Below are 19,425 nucleotides of genomic sequence, written 5' to 3' on the forward strand. Positions count from 1 at the left end.
ACTCCATAAATTATCATTATGAACACATCCTTGAGTTTAATTGTGCTGCTGAGAATCTCATATACTAGTGAAGACTGTGTAATAAATTATGAATGGGCACTATGTAAAGACTTTAACTGAACAAATCTCATTAACAGTCCTATCGCACAGCACAGTACCATCCATACCATCAGAGCTTCAAAGAGCAGTATGTCATGCATGGATGATGGGGGAGGGGGATCAGTAGGACACAAGATTACCTGTTCTCGGTGCACAAGACTCCCCAAAGTGTTGAATGAGGGGCTGATATCTAGCACTCTAAATGTAATAAAATAAGCTTAGATCTACATCAAGATTTTCAAGCTTTCCAATAGAGTCTGCAAGTATGTGGACACCTGATAATCACACCTTTACGAGCTTGATGGACAACCCTTTTCAAAACCATGGGTGTTAATTTGGAGTTGGGCACCCTTTTGAGTCTTCAACAGCATCCACTCTTCTGGTGAAGTTTTCCCACAAATTATTGGAGAGTGTCTTGGGGACTTTGTGCCCATTCAGCCGAAAGAGCATTTGTGATTGTTCAGACACTGATGTTGGACGAGAAGGTCTTGCTCGCAATCGGTGTTCCAATTCATCACAAAGTTGTTGGATGTGGTGAGCTCAGGACTATGTGCAGCCACTCAAGTTCCTCCACACCCGGTCTTTATGGACCTTGCTTTGTGCACAGAGGAACTTTCATGCTCGAACAGGGCCTTCTCCAAGCTATTGCACAAAGTTGGAAGTTTACAATTGTCTAAAATGTGTTTGAATTCTGTAGCATTAAGATTCCCTTTCACTGGAAATAAGGGGCTTAGGGCAACCCCTGAAAACCAGCCCCAGACCATTATCCCTCCTCCACCAAATTTTACAGTAGACACTATGCATTCCGGTAAGTAGCATCCTGGCATCCACCAAGCCCTGATTTGTCCATCAGATTGTCCTGGTCTACTGCTTTGTGGCTGAGCTGTTGTTACTCCTAGACACTTCCACTTGGTAATTTTACCAGTTCTAGCAAATTAGAAATTTCACAAACTACCATGTGGCAAAGGTGGCATCCTATGTCAGTGCCATGTTTAAATTCACTGAGCTCTTCAGTACGACACATGCTATTTGCAATGTTTATCTATAGAGATTGCATGGCTGTGTGCTTGATTTGTGGCACCTGTTTGCAATGGCCCTATCTAAGAATTCTTTCCAAAACTGACCGTAATTCTTTAAGTGAATTGTATATTTTTGGTTGCCTAAATCCTCACACAAGGAAACAGCATGGTACCTGCAAAGGTCCATTTCATTCATACATCTGTAGGGAATATAGTGGAGATTTAAAGGCGTGGACATTGCCATGGGCAAGCAGAAACAGTCGTTGGTATGTCAAGAAAATATAGACCAGAAATAGTTTTGTTTTTATAGAGCATTCTTGTTTCAGCAAATTAATTTTATTCTTTGTATTATGAAAAGCTATGCAGTTTTCCTATATAATTTCTGTATTAATTGCTCATGTTTTCAGCATCTCTGCTTGTTGTCATTCAATTGAAACCTTCTTTGTTTTTTTCTAGTGGATAAAAATCTGTCCTGATCATGTGATGGACACACAGGTTCTGAGATCGCTAGAAGACTCGTTACTCTGATATCTGTACGGTAACTCTACTAAGTTCTGAACCTGTGTGTTTTATTTATTCGTGTCGTTTCTGTTTAATTTACATCTATAAAATATAGTTGACCATTTTATGTAACTTTTATGCCTGCAACTGCTAGTAGTCAATAATCAGAACCATTAGAAACACAAATCTCAAGTAATTAGTGCTATAAGTCCATCAACTAATAAGAATTGTCGAGTTGTTATACCCTTAGTGTGGTACTTTTTACTCATATTATCCACTTGTGCAGGCAACGCTATTGTTATGGTGCTCATGCATGGAGGTGGGTGGTCACTGAACCGTCCCTTCCCCAAGTGCTTGAGAAAGGCTCCTGCGTAGTTGAAATGTAGCCATTTTTTTTATATATATATTTGGGATGTGTTAATAAACACAATTATATTTTTGCCATACTGATGCTGTCCTCAAGTTCTTTATACAAGTTATTTGTCTGGATGGGATTTCTGGACATGGAGTTTGCATCTCCTTCCTAAAATTGAAGTGGAAAGAATCTAATCAAGTGAGTGCTGTGGAATATTTTTTACCTTCCCCAAGTAAGTATTCTCAAACCAAAATCAACACTTGGTACCTGCAGCAATCATCTGTAATCTGTTGGAGAACCCAGCAACACGTGTTCAATTCGCCTACAGTGCCACCACAGGAGAAATAAAGAATTGCAGTTACCACAGAAATCAATGGCCTATCCGTGTAATGCACTGACATGCTTGGTCCTTGACAGAGAAAAAAAATGCTCTTTGTAGCCATTGGCTAATAGATAAGGGTCCTAAAGCAGGATATTTTAAAATAGGTTTTCTAAGCCAGACAACCTTTTTAATATCCCATAATAGGATAGGGACCTTAATATTTTTAATTGGGGCTCACACTTACTATGAATGCCCTCCAGTCTTGTTGTTCTTATCATCGGTACATCCATTTATATCAACTGGCTATATTTTATTGTTCTGAATGCGTTGCTGGTAGACAAGATCTTGTAAATACTATATGTCATCCGTTAGGCTCTGGATGGGGGAAAGCACTTTGCATTTCCCTTATCATACAATTCGTAGTAACAAAAGCAGCTTTCATACTCAATACAGTTGTCATCTCCTCTTGTCGTCTTTCATACACAACATGACAAATGATTCTGCAAAACACACTGACAAAGACTAATCATTTTGCTTCCATATAGTCATCAATCAGATAATAAGACTGTAATAAAGCCACATAATACAGACTCAATCTCTTTTACCTTGTTTCTCCAAGTAAAACGTAGAATTATTTTCCTAAAGCAAATTCAACTATGCTGGTGGCTATTTATAAATTTGTCTAAATGTAAAACACAAAGGATATTGAAATAAAGGAAACGCTGGAACAAAAGAACAATAGAACTGATGTTTATAGATCTATTATAGTGTTTTATAGGCTGATAGCTTATATTATTCATTGTGTCAATGAAAGTACCGATCTATTTTTATTAAATAAAAAATGAAATAATAATTTAAAAAAAACTTTCTATGAGATTAGGATCTGTTTCTAAACGAATTAACTACATTTTGAAAAGATAATGTTCCGAAATGTATGGCATTTAGTGCTTTAATGTACAAAGAGTAGTTGCTGGGGCTTTGCTGCAATTAAAAGGTTGGTTGTTAGGTAGCGTATCCCCAGCAACCATTCTTTCTCTGGCCTCATGCACATGACCGTGTTTTTGCGTCCGTAATTCATCCACAAAAATTCGGATGACTTGCGGACCCATTTTTTTCTATGGGTCTATGCACACGACTGTGGTTTTCCACGGTCCGTGCATTGGCCGAGAGCCCGGGCTCCTTGAAATCAATGTGTGCACGGTCCATGAATTGCGGACAGCCCGCGGATGACACTCCACGACCGTCTGTGCCGTAATCACGGGCCATGCACACGGCTACGGGCGTGTGCATGGGCCTATATTTATAATGTGTAAACAATAGACGGCAGTGTTCTCCGCGTCCATACAATGTAAGATGGCAGAGGTCATGTGGATAAATCCCGTGGCCGCTTCCTTGGCTGTAATCCGGCTACTTTGAGCAGGTGCTGAACAGTAACTGAACGCATTTAGTGCATGCGTAGCTAAAGGGATCAGAATCTTTTGTATATGCGCATGCGCTGAACACGTTCAACTACTCTTCAGTGCCTGCAAGTGAATGCGGCGGGGGACAGCCAAGGAAGCTGTCATATATTTTATCCACATGACCACTGCCTCCATCCATTGTTTATACACTACAAGGGCAACTGGGGGACTTTATTTGCAAAGTGGGGTATTGTATCAAGAATATTATACTTAAAAAATCAAGCTTAACTGTTGTGAACACCATATTTTTCAACTTTTTTACACCTGACATAAACACATTGATGAATCTCTATTCGGCTCTAAACCCACTGCTTCTCTCTACACACAGTCCATGATAAAACTGTCTGCCAGCAGCTGCCACTAGGGGGAGCTCAGTGCATATGAATTTATACAGCTGCCTTAGAACACAATGGAAGGTACAACAATCTCTATGCACTGAGTTTCCCCTAGTGGTGGCTGCAAGAAAATGCTATTGCTTTACGTTGGGAAGTAGGAGGAGTTCAGAGCTGGGCCCCCTATAGCAATGGCATGGTCTGTCTCTATGGTGAGTACGCCACTGCCAGGATTTCTTGAATGCATCCTGCAGAAGTATATCATTGCAAAAGTATCTCTATATTTCCTATGAAAATATGGCCATTCTTGTGCAAGGTACATCCGAGAAGGTCAAGCTACAGTATTTCTTTTTACCATAACGACGGAAGTTTAAATATGTAGAATTTATTTAATGACAGTCCCCACTGCTATAGGTAGCAGAAATCACCCAAAAGTTTTAGGCGTGTAAAGGCAAAAAAGTTAGTTTAAAAAAAGTTACTAAAGTATTACATTTCATTAGTAGGCGCTGCTATGTTATATTATACACAAAACTCAAATTCTTAGCTCTGCCAACTACAAAGGAAATAAATTCTGATATTAAAGATTTAGAATTAAAAGACTCGTTTGATGCAAAGAAAATCCACCTCAGTATTAAGTACAAATCTTACTGCTAAGATGTCTGACCAAAATTGGCAATAGTACTGACATTTCAACAGTGAAATATTTCTGCAAGTTGATACTCTGAAGATTACAGAATTATCATATTCTGATAAACTCCTGCAAACTCATCTGCTAAGGAAAGCTCATTGTATGTCAAAGTTACTAACTGCGAATATAAAATATGTTCTGAATTTAATCATGTCTTAATTGTGATACTCCAAACAAAACTGAAAATATTCATGTATCCAAATTTTCGTGTTTGGAAGGGAAGTAGAATACGGGAAGTTCTCACTGCAACACAATTTTTCCCTCTTATCCTCAGCTACAAATTTGATAACTAAAGGTGGACTTGGCAGTGGGAACCATGGATCTACATGGAAATCAAGTCTAAAATTTAAGTCTGAAGTTGGAGCTCTTTTTTTTATGACACAGAGCACCAAATCCCTTATGGAAAACTATGATACTTTCACTGGGAGGTTTCTGTAATTCCCATTCATATCATTAGAGAATGACTGTTCATGTGCGGCCACCTCTCCATTGAAAACAGTGACCCAGTTGGCAACAGGACCTTGTTCTTTTTGCAAGTGGTGGGGCTTCAATTCCACCATTCTTTAAGGATTAAAATCATTAAAAATAGGGAACCCTATTCAGCTTGTCAGCTTCTTATATTATTTCGCATCTGGCTATTCCAGGCACTTAATTATTCAATCATGAATACGGTTATTAAATTATTCAATTTTAATTTCATGGCAATTTTGTAATGCATTAGCCAAATATGGTATCAATCCAAAGCAATATGTGGATTTAACACCAGTGTTAGTGTCCCATATGTGTGATATAAAAATTAAAATACAATTCTGCAAGACATTTTATGGAGCAAATATACTTAAAAGGAATCTCCACCTTTTGTCATCATGTCATTTACATGTGCAAAATTCTGTGCTGATCAATTTCTTAACATATCTTAATAGCCACCAGAGCTCCATTTGTCTCATAGAGAGCTCTAATTCCCTTACATAGACAAAGATTCACATAAGAGAACATTCTGGCTGCCTTCAGCCACCACTAGATGGAGCTTAGGAGCTTACTGCATACTGTATCCTTATTGAGTTTAATGTATAACAGTAGAGGGCACTCAACTGCCATGTGAACCATGGTAAGAGAGCTCAAAGCTGAAATGCTTCCCCTCCATAGTAGCTACCTGTAAGCATGAGAAGGGGAGCTTACTGTTTACGTATTGCTCCTATTGAGGGTCATAGTTGTATAGTTGTACAAATCCCTCATATATAGATAGCGCCTCCTAGTTGTGGCTACATGCAGCCAGAAATATATAATTTATGAAGTCAGAAAAACAGAGCTCCCCTCTACAGATATATTATGAAATTAATCAGTACAGAATTTTGGATCTAAAATCGGAAAGATGGACTACATTTTAATAAAGATGTAGGCAGAACTGTCAGTGAGGATTAGGATCATTCTGAGTTTTGATTCTTATGTACATCTCTGACTAACCCATTTCTTTTTTTGAGCAGGAATAATGTGATGATAAATCAAGGTAGCAGTAAGGAAATCAGATTCTCTGTTGTAACCTTGAAAGTCCATCAACAGAATACAGGCTACAATTTAAAGAGGATCTGTCACTGGTTTATTAATTCTCTATCTCCTAACTTATCTAATAGGTGCTATGATGCGGATAACTACACTGTGATTTTTTTTCCAAAAACTTTTATTATTTGCAAAATTATGAGCTTTTTTTTCTAAATATGCTAATTTGGCTATAGTTGCCAAATGGGAAGTCTCTTTCTTTTCACTCTGGGCGGTGTAATGTTTTCTGTATGACGCTGTCCAATCAGCTTTATTCAGTACTTCCCTTTCCCAGCCCAATAACACAGTGTGATCATATAGTATACAGCCGCCATTCCCGACTGTGATTTCAACTAATGATACCTCCGGTTGTTTCACAGCTACAACTGTGATATGGCTATTTGAAGTGATTCCCCTTTCCTCCAGCCTCAGTCTCTCACACTGTGTGAAGCAGCTTCATGCTGATAGGACAGCGTCAGAGGTTGTGAGGAGGCTCCACCTCAGGAGAATCGCTGCTGTTGACACCCACTTGTCTAGTATAGCCTCATTTGCATATTTAGAAAAAAAAGCTCATAACTTTTAAAATAATAAACTTCTTGGGACACAATTTTCACTGGCATTATCAGTGTGACAATGCCAATTAGATTAGCTGGGAGATCAGGCATTACTAAATTAGTGACAGATCCTATTTAATGAAGTCTATACTTTGCTAACCGCGCAGAGTATCGCAAAAGAACAAAAAAACATTAAAATAAATGTAATTTCCCCAAAACTCTATTTCCTTGCTCCCACTCAAAAGGGTTATTATAAGGTAACTCCACTCACATAACATAATTCTATTACTGCATGTTAGTTTATCCTTGCCTTATATATGCACCTGTCATTCAGTACCCCCATAATGTTGCCAGCCATTGTTGATATTCTAATAACAGACTCTAATAAAAATGCTAGCCTCAGTGCCCTCATAACAGAACCTGTCAGTGGCCCATCATAATCAAAGAGCACCCATACAATGACATCAATAGACCCCCATATTCCCAGGCATATGAGTAGGCAGGGTAGGGTGTCATTAAGAGAGAGGGGTACAATTTTTGGATTTATGGTCTGCCTTTAAATGTTTAACCCATCAGTGTTTTCCTGTGCATCAAGGAGAAATTAAATAAATAATTATTCATCCGACAACTACCATGCTGAACTTCAGGGACCAATGATGGTGGCGTGCATTCTGAAACAGTTTCCATATAGTTCAAGTTACAGAGTAAACATATAGTACTAGAGATAGGGTTGCCATACAGTTAAAGCCATAAAGTCCCCTGTGCCAGTCACAGAGCTCTAATTTCTGGCTACAGGCCCTTAATTTAGAGTAAAATATTTAGTGTAGTTATATGATGTCACTTTGTCATGGAAGATGGCCTCATACAATTAAATAAAAATGTGCATTTAAGAGGCTCTGTCACCACATTATAAGTGCCCTATCTTGTACATGATGTGAGCGGCACTGCAATGTAGATTACAGCAGTGTTTTTTATATTGAAAAACGATAATTTTTTTACCAAGTTATGACCTATTTTAGCTTTATGCTAATGAGTTTCTTAATTGACACCTGGACGTGCTTTACTTTTTGACCAAGTGAGCGTTGTACAGAGAAGTGTATGACGCAGACCAATCAGTGACCAATCAGCGTCATACACTTCTCTCCATTCATTTACACAGCACATAGTGATCTAGCTAGATCACTATGTGCAGTCACTCACTCACATATTAACGTTACTGAAGTGTCCTGACAGTGAATAGACATCATTACCAGCCAGGACGTGATGTCTATTCAGAATCCTGACACTTCGGTAACGTTTGTGTGAGATTTACAGCAAGGCAAGTGTAATCCCACGAGATTACTCTGTAAACTGTCATTTAAAACGAGATTACGCATGCTGTGCTGTAAATCTCACACAAACGTTACCGAAGTGTCAGGATTCTGAACAGACATCACGTCCTGGCTGGTCGTGATGTCTATTCACTGTCAGGACACTTCAGTAACATTAATACGTGAGTAAGTGACTGCACATAGTTATCTAGCTAGATCACTATGTGCTGTGTAAATGAATGGGGAGAAGTGTATGACGCTGATTGGTCAGCGTCATATACTTCTTTCCACAACGCCCACTTGGTCAAAAAGTAAAACACGCCTAGTTGTCCATTAAGAAAGTCATTAGCATAAAGCTAAAATAGGTCATAACGCCGTCAAAAGTGATAGTTTTTCTAAATAAAAAAACACTGCCGTTATCTATATTACAGCGCCGATCACATTATGTACAAGATAGGCCACTTATAATGTGGTGACAGAGCCTCTTTAAGAACCTCACATTTATAAGTATAGTATATAAAGCAGTAATGTAAGTTTAAATAATCCATATATTCAATGTTTGCATATATCTTACGGTCCGCAGGGTGTCGCTGTATCTTTGGGATTTTTGCATTGCATCACAGCAGATTGGCACCTGTCCATTTATTTAACTTTATTAGCCATTGCTGACTAACTTTGTAGACAACAAAGCCCTTAATGCTCGCTACAATGACCCCAGCACCACTAACGGAGCCCTTATTTCTAGTTCTAATACCTCCATTCCCAGCCACACTGCTCCCACTTTCATCCACATGAAGTTCCCTGATATACAAAGAAATTCATTAAAGATGACCATTTGCTTTAAATAGAAGGTCTACAGATATGCACACCCTTAGGAAAGCTTAAATTTGGTTAAAGACTCCAATTTCTCATGAAACCATTTCAATACAATATCATGACATGCTAGAAAAACCCTTGAAATGCTGCAAATCACATAACAGCCACTTGGTGGCCACACATAGACACATATAGCATAGACATATCACAAAATCAAGTTTTTCAAAGCTGGTCATCTCGCTCTACGCATCTCAGGATATTTTAAGATAAGAGGAGAAGTAAGGAAGGACACATCTGTGGTTGTGTTTCCAGCACAGTCAAGCAAAATATATGAAACTAAAACCCAATACTGGAATCATAATATACCAGTCAATATAACATATGATAAATAGACGTTTTCTTCATTAAAAATACTGTAATTTCGTAGGGCAGTGCTACACCATTGCTCTCTGGTTCATAGGTCCGTGATTAGAGTGTGGAAAACTGTAGATATGGAAAGTCAGATAATCAGTGGAGGCTAAATGTAGAATGTCATAGGATTGATTTACTAAAGAGTCAACGCTTGATAGCTTTTCCAGCAGCCTTTGACGTTTTCACCCTGAGTTTTAATGGACAGATAATGTTCTATTATCTGTTATTTATTAGGTATTGATTTTTTTCCCCCTTCATTTATCTGGACATTTGCAGCTAGATTGATATCTTGACTTTTCTCAGTGCCATTTTTTGCCAATATAAAACTTGCAGTAAGGTTGATGGCGGTCATCTCCCATCTACATTTTCTATCATGCTGTAAAATGACCTTATTGATTTGGCCTAGTTGTTATTGGCTGAGAAATTGCAGAATATATGGACACATACATTAAAAAAAGGTGAGATAACTTCTTAAATGGCTCTTCTAAGATTTTACCTGCCCTGACATTATCAACAATAATATAACTTTCATAATTCTAATAAAACATGGGCAGATATAGATTGCAGAGGGCACCTGTGCCACAATATTATATGGACCTTTTGCTTTTCCACAGATAATTTCGCAAGACATCTCAAATGACACTCTAGCAAAACCCTAACTGATGTGCATTTCAATCCACCAGAAATGGTGATCCTTTGATATCTTTAGCACACACCCTAACATGCAATCTTGTACATGCAAGAGGGCACCTAGAGTCCTATGAGCCTCATGGTAAATTCTGCACGTGGACCACCCTCTATCACCCACCACCACGCTTCTTGTTCAGATGTGCGAGCCCCAGTGGCATTGCTAGTCTCAAAGACAGCATTGCTATAAGACTATTTTCTATGTATACCTATAAATTCTACAGTCATAAAGTTACCAAATAATACCATTATCCACTATAAAAGGAACAAATATCACCATACTGTTACTGAACACAATCCACTATCCCATACCATGTTAAATGGCCTTAAAGGAACAAACAATACTCCCATACCATGACCACATATTACCACCACATAGTGACTGATTAATACCACCATACTGTTACTGAATAACACCTCTACACCATGACCACATATTACCACCACATAGTGACTGAATAATACCTCCACACCATAACCACATAGTGACTGAATAATACCCCTATACTGTTAGTGAATAATACCTGCACACCATGACAACATAGTGACTGAATAATACCCCCATAGTGTTACTGAATAATACCGCCACACCATAACCACATAGTGACTGAATAATACCCCCATACTGTTACTGAATAATACCGCCACACCATAACCACATAGTGACTGAATAACACCCCCACACCGTTACTGAATAATACCTCCACACCATGACCGCATATTACCACCACACAGTGACGGAATAATACCACCATAAAGTCACTGAATAATAGCGCCACACCATGACCACATATTACCACCACATAGTGACTGAATATTACCTCCACACCATAACCACATAGTGACTGAATAATACCCCCATAAAGTTCCTGAATAATACCTCCACACCATAACCACATAGTGACTGAATAATACCCCTATACTATTAGTGAATAATACCTCCACACCATGACAACATAGTGACTGAATAATACCCCCATAGTGTTACTGAATAATACCGCCACACCATAACCACATAGTGACTGAATAATACCACCACACTGTTACTGAATAATACCTCCACACCATGACCGCATACTACCACTACACAGTGACTGAATAATACCACCATAATGACACTGAATAATACCGCCACAACATGACCACATATTACCACCACATAGTGACTGAATAGTACCACCATACTGTTACTGAATAATACCTCTGCACCATGACCGTATATTACCACCACACAGTGACTGAATAACACCACCATAATGTCACTGAATAATACCACCACACCAAGACCACATATTACTACTACCTAGTGACTGAATAGTACCCCCATACTGTTGCTGAATGATACTCTGCAGAATTTACAGCACAAATGTCTGCAGCTCCTTGTTTTTCCAGCACATTCACAACTATTCCAAACTTTCCACACAAACTCCCCATCCATAGTGCCCCTGACGGTAATTATGCCTATCTTGGTGCCCATACAATAATAGTACCACCTTTTGTACCTACACAGTAGTAATGTCCCCCTTTGTGCCCTCTTATAGTAGTAAGGCCCCCATATAGTGGTTAGTTGCCTCAATATAGTAGTTGTGTACCTCATATAATAGTTATTTGCCTCCGTCTAGTAGTTAGGTGCCCCATTTAGAAGTTAAGTGCCCCCATACCTGTATAGTAGTTAGGCCCCCATTTGTAGTTAGCCTTCTTAATTAATAATGCCTCTATATAGCAGTTAGGTGTCCCTGTATAAAAGTTAGGTGCCCCATAAAGTAGTTAGGCCCCCATTTAGTAGTTAGGTGCCCCAATATAGTAGTTAGGTGCTCCAATATAATAGTTAGGCCCCCATATAGTAGTTATCTTTCTTAATTAATGTGTGTAGTAGGCCCAAGTTTCCTTCTTGTATTTTAACCATTGGTTTTACCCCTTTAACAATTTTGATAAACACTGTAAAATTACTGCTATAATACTAAAGACAGTAAAACTTTGTTATAAATCTGTTGGTCACATTGTATTGTGTAAAGCAAAAAAATTATTGTATGTCATAATGCCCAATAAACAGAGCCAAATACTACAGAGCATCCAAATTTCAATGTTTATGGTAGCCAAAGCTGATAACAAAATGTACTGGAATAAGATAATGGAGTGCTTCAATATGATTCAATTAACCCATTGTTTGTAAAATTGTGTAATCAATGTCACAACTGTATCAGTAAAGCTGGCACCTAAGATAACAACCAGATGACACCTTGACTTAAGGTCAAATTACGTGGCCCATCCTAGGCCATGTAAACGAGCGCCGATCAACGAGACGACGCTATTCCGAGCGCTCATCCCCATACATTATTATCATGTCTGAATCATGTCTCCCTGTTTACACAGGGAGATGTGCTGCCGACAACAATAATATTTTTCATTTTTAAAACCATACGATGAAAAGATGAACGAGCATTTGCTCATTCATCTGCTGATCGCTGCCCTGTTTACACAGGCAAATTATCATCAACGAGCGTACTATTCACGAGCGTTTGCACGATAATTGGCCCGTGTTACAGGGCCTTTACCATGGAAAGATAAAACATATGACAGAGGCTAGTTTGCATTATCATTTTGCACTTTAATGAGTTTGCTTTCTAATTGCTATACAATAGGGAGAAGTGTGAGTAAAGGCCCTTTTACACGGGCCAATCATCGGGCAAATGAGCTTTTATTTAAAAATTCCGATCATTGCAATGATCAGCCGAAGAAAGAGCAAACGCTCGTTCATCGGCTGACCTAATTGTTTATGCAACAATAAATATTATCGTCATCGGCAGCAGATCTCCATATGTAAACAGGGAGATGTGCTGCCGACATGATGGAAATGCATGGGGACGAGTGATCGTAGTAACAATCGCTCGTCCCCATACATAACCAATCATAGCTCCTTGTCAAAGGAGCAACTGAGCGCTGATCAACGAGCTGTCTCGTTGATAGGCACTTGTTTTCACGGCCCATATTGGCCGGTGTAAAATGACCTTATGGGTTTTTCGACCTGACTAGCAACCATTTTATTGGCCGCATAATGGAGCAGATCAGACGTGTACTATTAGAATAGGTCTAAGACAAGTATATTGACTCATCGTGGTCAGCTATAATACGGTAGTTATGTAATGGATTATTTCTGACTTTGTGTAGCTCAGAAACAAATAAAGGCTGATATTCCCAAAATGAAAATTTGTTCTGGAGAAAAATGACTTATATGTCTTTCTTCCTGCCTCTCATTCTGTCCCCCTTGTACATTACATTATATATTAGGTCCACCAGGGGTGAAGCTATAGGGGTCAGCGTTAGCAGAAGCTTAAGCCACATAAGTAGACACCGGTATTGTGTGAAAAACATCTATTGGTAGTCCAGTGGCAAAAAAGTTAACACAAAGCGCACATAACGCATCAAAAGATACAAAGGTGAAGGTTTTCAAGGGTGGTCAAATCTGCTGACCTGGGAGCACAACATCCAAAGAGACGGAGAGTATATTAACACGATGAGTTGTCGGTCTTGCAGATTTGCAGCCTCGGCTCTGGTCTGGATCAGGAATTTGTTCAGAATCAGCATGGAGAAGAGAGAGGCAGAAAATCCAGATGATCGCCATGGCTCAAACCAACTGTGAGAAATTCTGATATTTGTGGAGAGCCAGATTGGCTACAGTGAAACAAATGGTAAATACCTTAATTCCAATTCTTCTAGCTATGTGAGACAAACCGCTACATTTTAAAAGTATTTTACCAATTTTTACCATTTGTTTCACTGTAGCCAATCTGTCTCTCCACGATCGTGCCCTAATGACCTGTGAACCAGCAAGCCACACACCAATGATCGACTGATTGTTTCACCATTATAGTCTGCTATTTAAACTGCTTATATTTCTAGTTGCTCTATCCTTTGTACTTTACCAGAGGAAGAGGCCAGTTTGGCCTCGAAACGCGTTGTTTTGATGTACAAATACTCATTCAATTATCGTAACTATTACGAAGCCTTTTTATCTGTCTCTACAGATATCAGAATTTCTCAAAGTTGGTTGCACCAGGGTGATCATCCGGATTTTTTACCTCTCTCTTCTCCAGTGGCAAAAAGTAGCTTATTGTAGACACAAGAGATTGTTTAAAATGGTAAAATATACCTAACAGGCCACCCTCAACAAAAAATAGTTGAACACATGGGAGGTGTGTTGTATAACGGCATGAACAGTTTCTTTGTATCTCTTTGGATGGGCTATAAAAGTTGAACATATATTATTCTGTTTTTGGTTTTTTTGGGTGTTTTCCAAGTCCAATAAAAACATGGACACCAAAACTGGAAGACTGAGTGTAGAAAGAATAGGTTGATGAAGACCAGATTCTTCTGTAGGGTATTCTGCTTTCAACATGGGTCCATGACACCACTGTTAGATTACTTAAACATCAATGCTGACCATCTTCATTCCTTTATAACTACTGTGTATATACGGTGAATGCTTTCAACATGCATATTTTACAATAGTCAAGCCATTAAAAGGTAGCTTCAAACAGTAAGTATATCTATTTGCATATTTTCTAAAATCTTGCAGGTATGGGAGCGATGGAGGGGCAGGCGTCATTGTTAGTATGCCTTCCCTCTTTCTTCTTAGCAGAGGTCCAAACCAATTGAAGATTTGAAGATTAGAACAAACACCTATCACCCCATCCCTTCTAGACTAGACTGTTAAAGGGGTTTTCCAGCCACTAAAAATTGATGACCCCCACTGATCAGCTGTTTTGAAGGGGCTGCAGCTCTCGTACAAGTGATGCTTCCCCTTCATTTCTTCTTGCTCACTGTGAGTCATCGACACGCATTTAGCAGCGATTCACAGGTATTGCAGCCTTTTCTCCCATTGAAGTGAATGGGAGAAAATGCTGCAATACCTGTGAGTTGCCACTAAATGCGTGTCGATGACTCACAGTGAGCAGGAAGAAATGAAGGGGAAGCAGCCCTCATACTAGATCTGTGGCCCCTTCAAAACAGCTGATCGGCTGGGGTCTCGAAGACAGGGGGTCCCGAAAGTTCTGAGGATAGGCTATCAATTTTTAGTGTCTGGAAAACCCCTTTAAGCAAACAAGATTCTAAGGCTATGTTCAAACATGTCAGGCAAGTCCAACATTTATTTACTGCCAGATCTACAGCACAAATCCGAGGCTTATCTCAGAATACTGCATTTTGACATGCAGCGGATCTATGTGAGGATTTGATCTGTTCTTATTGATGCAGATTTTAAATTGGCACATGAAATTTCCACTACATCTGCATACAGATGCAAATTTACCATTGAAATCACATGGATCTCAAGTGGATTCTGGACCGTGTTACTGTGGCGTTAGTCAATAATAAGAGTGGATGATTTTCAAGTTATTTCTGTTCCTACCTCTTGTCCAGTCAGTAATATTCAACTTTAATTTTTCCAATAGAGGTTTGGCACCATTCATACCCTCAAAATAGCTAAACTAGTGGGTAGGTTTGAATTTCAGCTGCCAACTGTAAGACTTAATGCCGCTCCCTTCCCAGCTCTTAGCCAACTCGAAAGATTGAGTTGTTTTTCTCTCAGTTATGGGTTAGCCTAAAACACTCCATGGTTCAGCACCTCAATGCAACGTGTGAAATTCATTGGTAGAACATAGTGAAGAACTGCGCATGTCGTTGATGTGTCACATGGATGTCACAACTAATTGGCCAAAGAAATACATTGCTCACTTTATTGACAACAAGGAAGCAAAGCCAGGGCTACAAGAGCCAGAGTCTATATTCATAGGAATTTACCTCCAGTTCATTGGTTGGCAATTTATATCATTTTACAGTTGTCACCCTTATTTATTTATTTTTTTATTGATATCCATTTATTGAACACTTACTGATTTTTTTCTTTTTAGTTCTCCTTATATGTGCTAAGCAGGAAAAGGCAACTGTCATCATCAAGCTCCCATTCTAACGGTAACATAATATTGCACTATTTCTAACAGAACATATTTGTTTACTCTAAAACATGCATATTAATATCATAATGAATAAATATTATGAAAATTCCGTAATAATGCTTGCAGCCATTAATAAACATAAGGAAGCTACGCACATCTTCACTCATTTGCATTTTTCCTGAACACAATAAATTCAACATACATTTATATCTATTTGCTAACAGCTTAATATTTTTCGTGTGGATTTATGTTGTATTCTATACAGTTTTTTTCTTCAGGCTCTATAACTATTATTTACATCATGTTATATTCACTACTATAAAATATACTCAGACTCAATTATTCGTTTTACAGAAGAAGGCATGTTCGTGAATGACTGACACATTTACACAGAGCAAAATGTACATTTTTAGAATATACATTTTTTGTGTTTCATTTAAATACTATTTCTTTTAAACCAGGGCTACAGTGTTATATAAAAATAAAGACACACTGTTTTAAACTATATTTTCAACAAAAACAAAGCGTTGATCATCAATCAATGTATAGAAAAAAATAATAATGGTAGAAAGGTTTCCATTGTTTATTACATTTTTTTTAATATGTAAACAATTGTTTTTATATCTATTTTATCACTTTTTGTTATCTAAGATTTTTTTAACATTTTTTTTATTTAACATTTTTATTCAATAATTCAGTGAAAAAAAATATTTATTTCTAAACTTGGAAAATAAAAAATAAAAAAGGGTTTTAAATGAGTATACCACATGTGTTTAATATTTGTAAATAAAAAAAGCATGATTAATTATTAATTTATAGAAATATTAAATTAAAACCTAAAAAAATTCCCTAAAAATACTCATATTGTAATGAGACGAAAATATATCTACAACCAACTCATTGGGAAGGAAAACAATATGGCGGCCAAGGTTTTAAGTCTAAAGGAAGATTTCGAGATGTTCTGCAAGTGATGGCATTCAAGAGACCATATTCCGAGTAGAGCCAACAACAATGATCACAGACTTGGCTCTAAGATGGTTCGCTAGAAACACTTGTTTGTCCTGCTAAATTCTAGTTGACAGACATCTCCATTAATTAGCAAACAGAAGCATTTATTCATCAAGCTTAACAGATTTTCCATTCACACTGTGACAAAAAACACACATGATCCCATATAAAGTTTACAATGGTAAATGTTGAGTTATTTCCAGAATGTGTATGAACAAAGACGACAGCCTCATGCCCTTGGAGATGAAAAGAACAGCTCTAATGACCTTGGGCATTTTGTGTATAAAGGGTTTCATGTCAAAAACTATAACTGACCTAATTTTTTCAAATACATGGTCAAAGAATGCTATATAGAAAATATATATGGCTTGTAAAAATATGCAACTAAAAGTGAGACAATACAACTGCAAGCTGTCACATCACTTTGCACAAATTAATTGTAGCTGTTCATTTGCCTCAATTCAGATGTTAATCCCCTACAATAAAAGCTTTTTCTAGGAAATGTGATTCTAGTAATATGAATTTAATGGTGATTGAAAGGGCTCGAAGAGACATTCGTCTTTTCTTTGGTGGAAGATAAATTCATTGTGTATTTAAGATGCATGGCAATGCCTACTGCAACAGGGGCTGAAAATGAGCAAGACAAACAGAGCAATCAAAGCAGACCTGGGGAACAACTGGCTTAGAGCAGGGACTTCCAACCACAACTTGCTGAAGCTAATTCCATCTATATTCATTACCTGGGAAAATGTACGAGGCTTGCATTGTGCTATTTGCTTTGCACTATATATTTTTTGCTTATAGGCTGTATTATATAGAGGTATATTGATGTCAGACTAGACCTTCCATGACCGCAGATCTGCATAATTGTATATATATATATATATATATATATATATATATATATATATATATATATATTAGTATTGAACTATACACATTATACATATTTTTTAAAAAGATAAACAATATTAATATTTTCTCTTTTTTTTCTCTTTATATAATTATATTGAATTATACTTTTCAGTTCTATACTCTGCAATTGCTCATTATTTTAAATAACCAAAATACTATGACAAAATAATCAACAATAACAATAATTACATATCGTAAAAAGGAAACCATTGTATATTAATATTATAGTAAAATGCTAATTATTAAATATATATGGATTATTTTGCCCTTGAAAAAATATATAAATATAGCAATCTTTTATATATAACATATATTGAAATATTTATAATAAATTAATATATAAATATAATTTTATATATATATATATATATATATATATATATATATATATATATATATATATATGTATTTATATATATACATATATATATATATATATATATATATATATATATATATATAATTTTTTTTAGGTATAGAAAACAGCACGAACATAGCAACTGATTTTTGGTCGGCATATTATTCAGGATATTGACTTTCCTTATACATGCTTAAATTCATTGTAGCTATAAATGAACATCACATTGTAACATCTTAAGCCAGACTGCCTTTGACAGAGATTAAGGCAGCAGGAACACCTGTAAACTAGAGCACAGACTGTACGGAGGACCTACATAGCTTGAACAGTTAAAATCTCATGTATTTTACATTCTATCAGCTATGGCATTCTTGCATGCAATGTCAAACTGAGATAAGTAGATCACATTTTCCTGGAAGGCAATACACCAAACTACAATATATATGCATGCTTGCTTCATCTTATAAATCTGGATACTACCGCTATTATTATAGATATATACTCTCAGATATAATACGGTTACATAGTTCAGCATCAGAGCAAATGTTCTCTTTTAAATTCACTACAGGAAGATCATTTTTAGATGCAAACTTTGTTTCTATCTATTCATGGAAATCCTACCTGATACAGATGTGCCTCTCTGGCCAGGGTTCATTTTTTGATCATTTCAGCTCCACACAGTAGAAATTCAGTTGTTCTCAGCACCAAATCAGCACAGCACAGCTCTAATTCAGTAGACTCAACCTCCACATCAAGACTTAGACACACCTCTCTCCATGTCATCTGCTACTCTCCAGCTCCCAAGAATAAATGAGAAGAACCTGAGCTGAATAAAATATGGATATATTCTGTTACATTGTCATACATCAACCCAATAGTGTTCGCTTTCTTTAACAGAAAATACTCTACTAACGGTACAAATTATGTGATAGGAAAATTCCTTGATTATTCGGCAGTTCTCTTATATAAATTATTTTGATTGCACGGGTGATGTTATACAGAGGAGAAAATGTATATAGTATCAATCCTCAGGACTTAGAGCTAATGGTTTGGTATATGACCAATGTAGGACAAAGCAAGACTCATAATTAGGATGTAGG

The 19,425-nt window shown here is 37.3% G+C and overlaps 1 protein-coding gene across 1 annotated transcript in view; it reads right to left on the bottom strand.

The window, feature by feature from the left end:
- The window catches only part of LOC142658106 (sodium- and chloride-dependent GABA transporter 1), a 141,363-nt gene extending 122,230 nt beyond the window's left edge, over positions 1–19,133 (bottom strand). The window contains exon 1 of the mRNA XM_075833853.1: positions 18,947–19,133. The gene's annotated coding sequence lies outside the window, so the exon portion shown is untranslated. The remainder of the gene's footprint in view (positions 1–18,946) is intronic.
- Positions 19,134–19,425: the final 292 nt, after the last annotated feature.

This window comes from Rhinoderma darwinii, chromosome 7 (genome assembly GCF_050947455.1).
Source record: "Rhinoderma darwinii isolate aRhiDar2 chromosome 7, aRhiDar2.hap1, whole genome shotgun sequence".
Taxonomy (NCBI): Eukaryota; Metazoa; Chordata; class Amphibia; order Anura; family Rhinodermatidae; genus Rhinoderma; species Rhinoderma darwinii.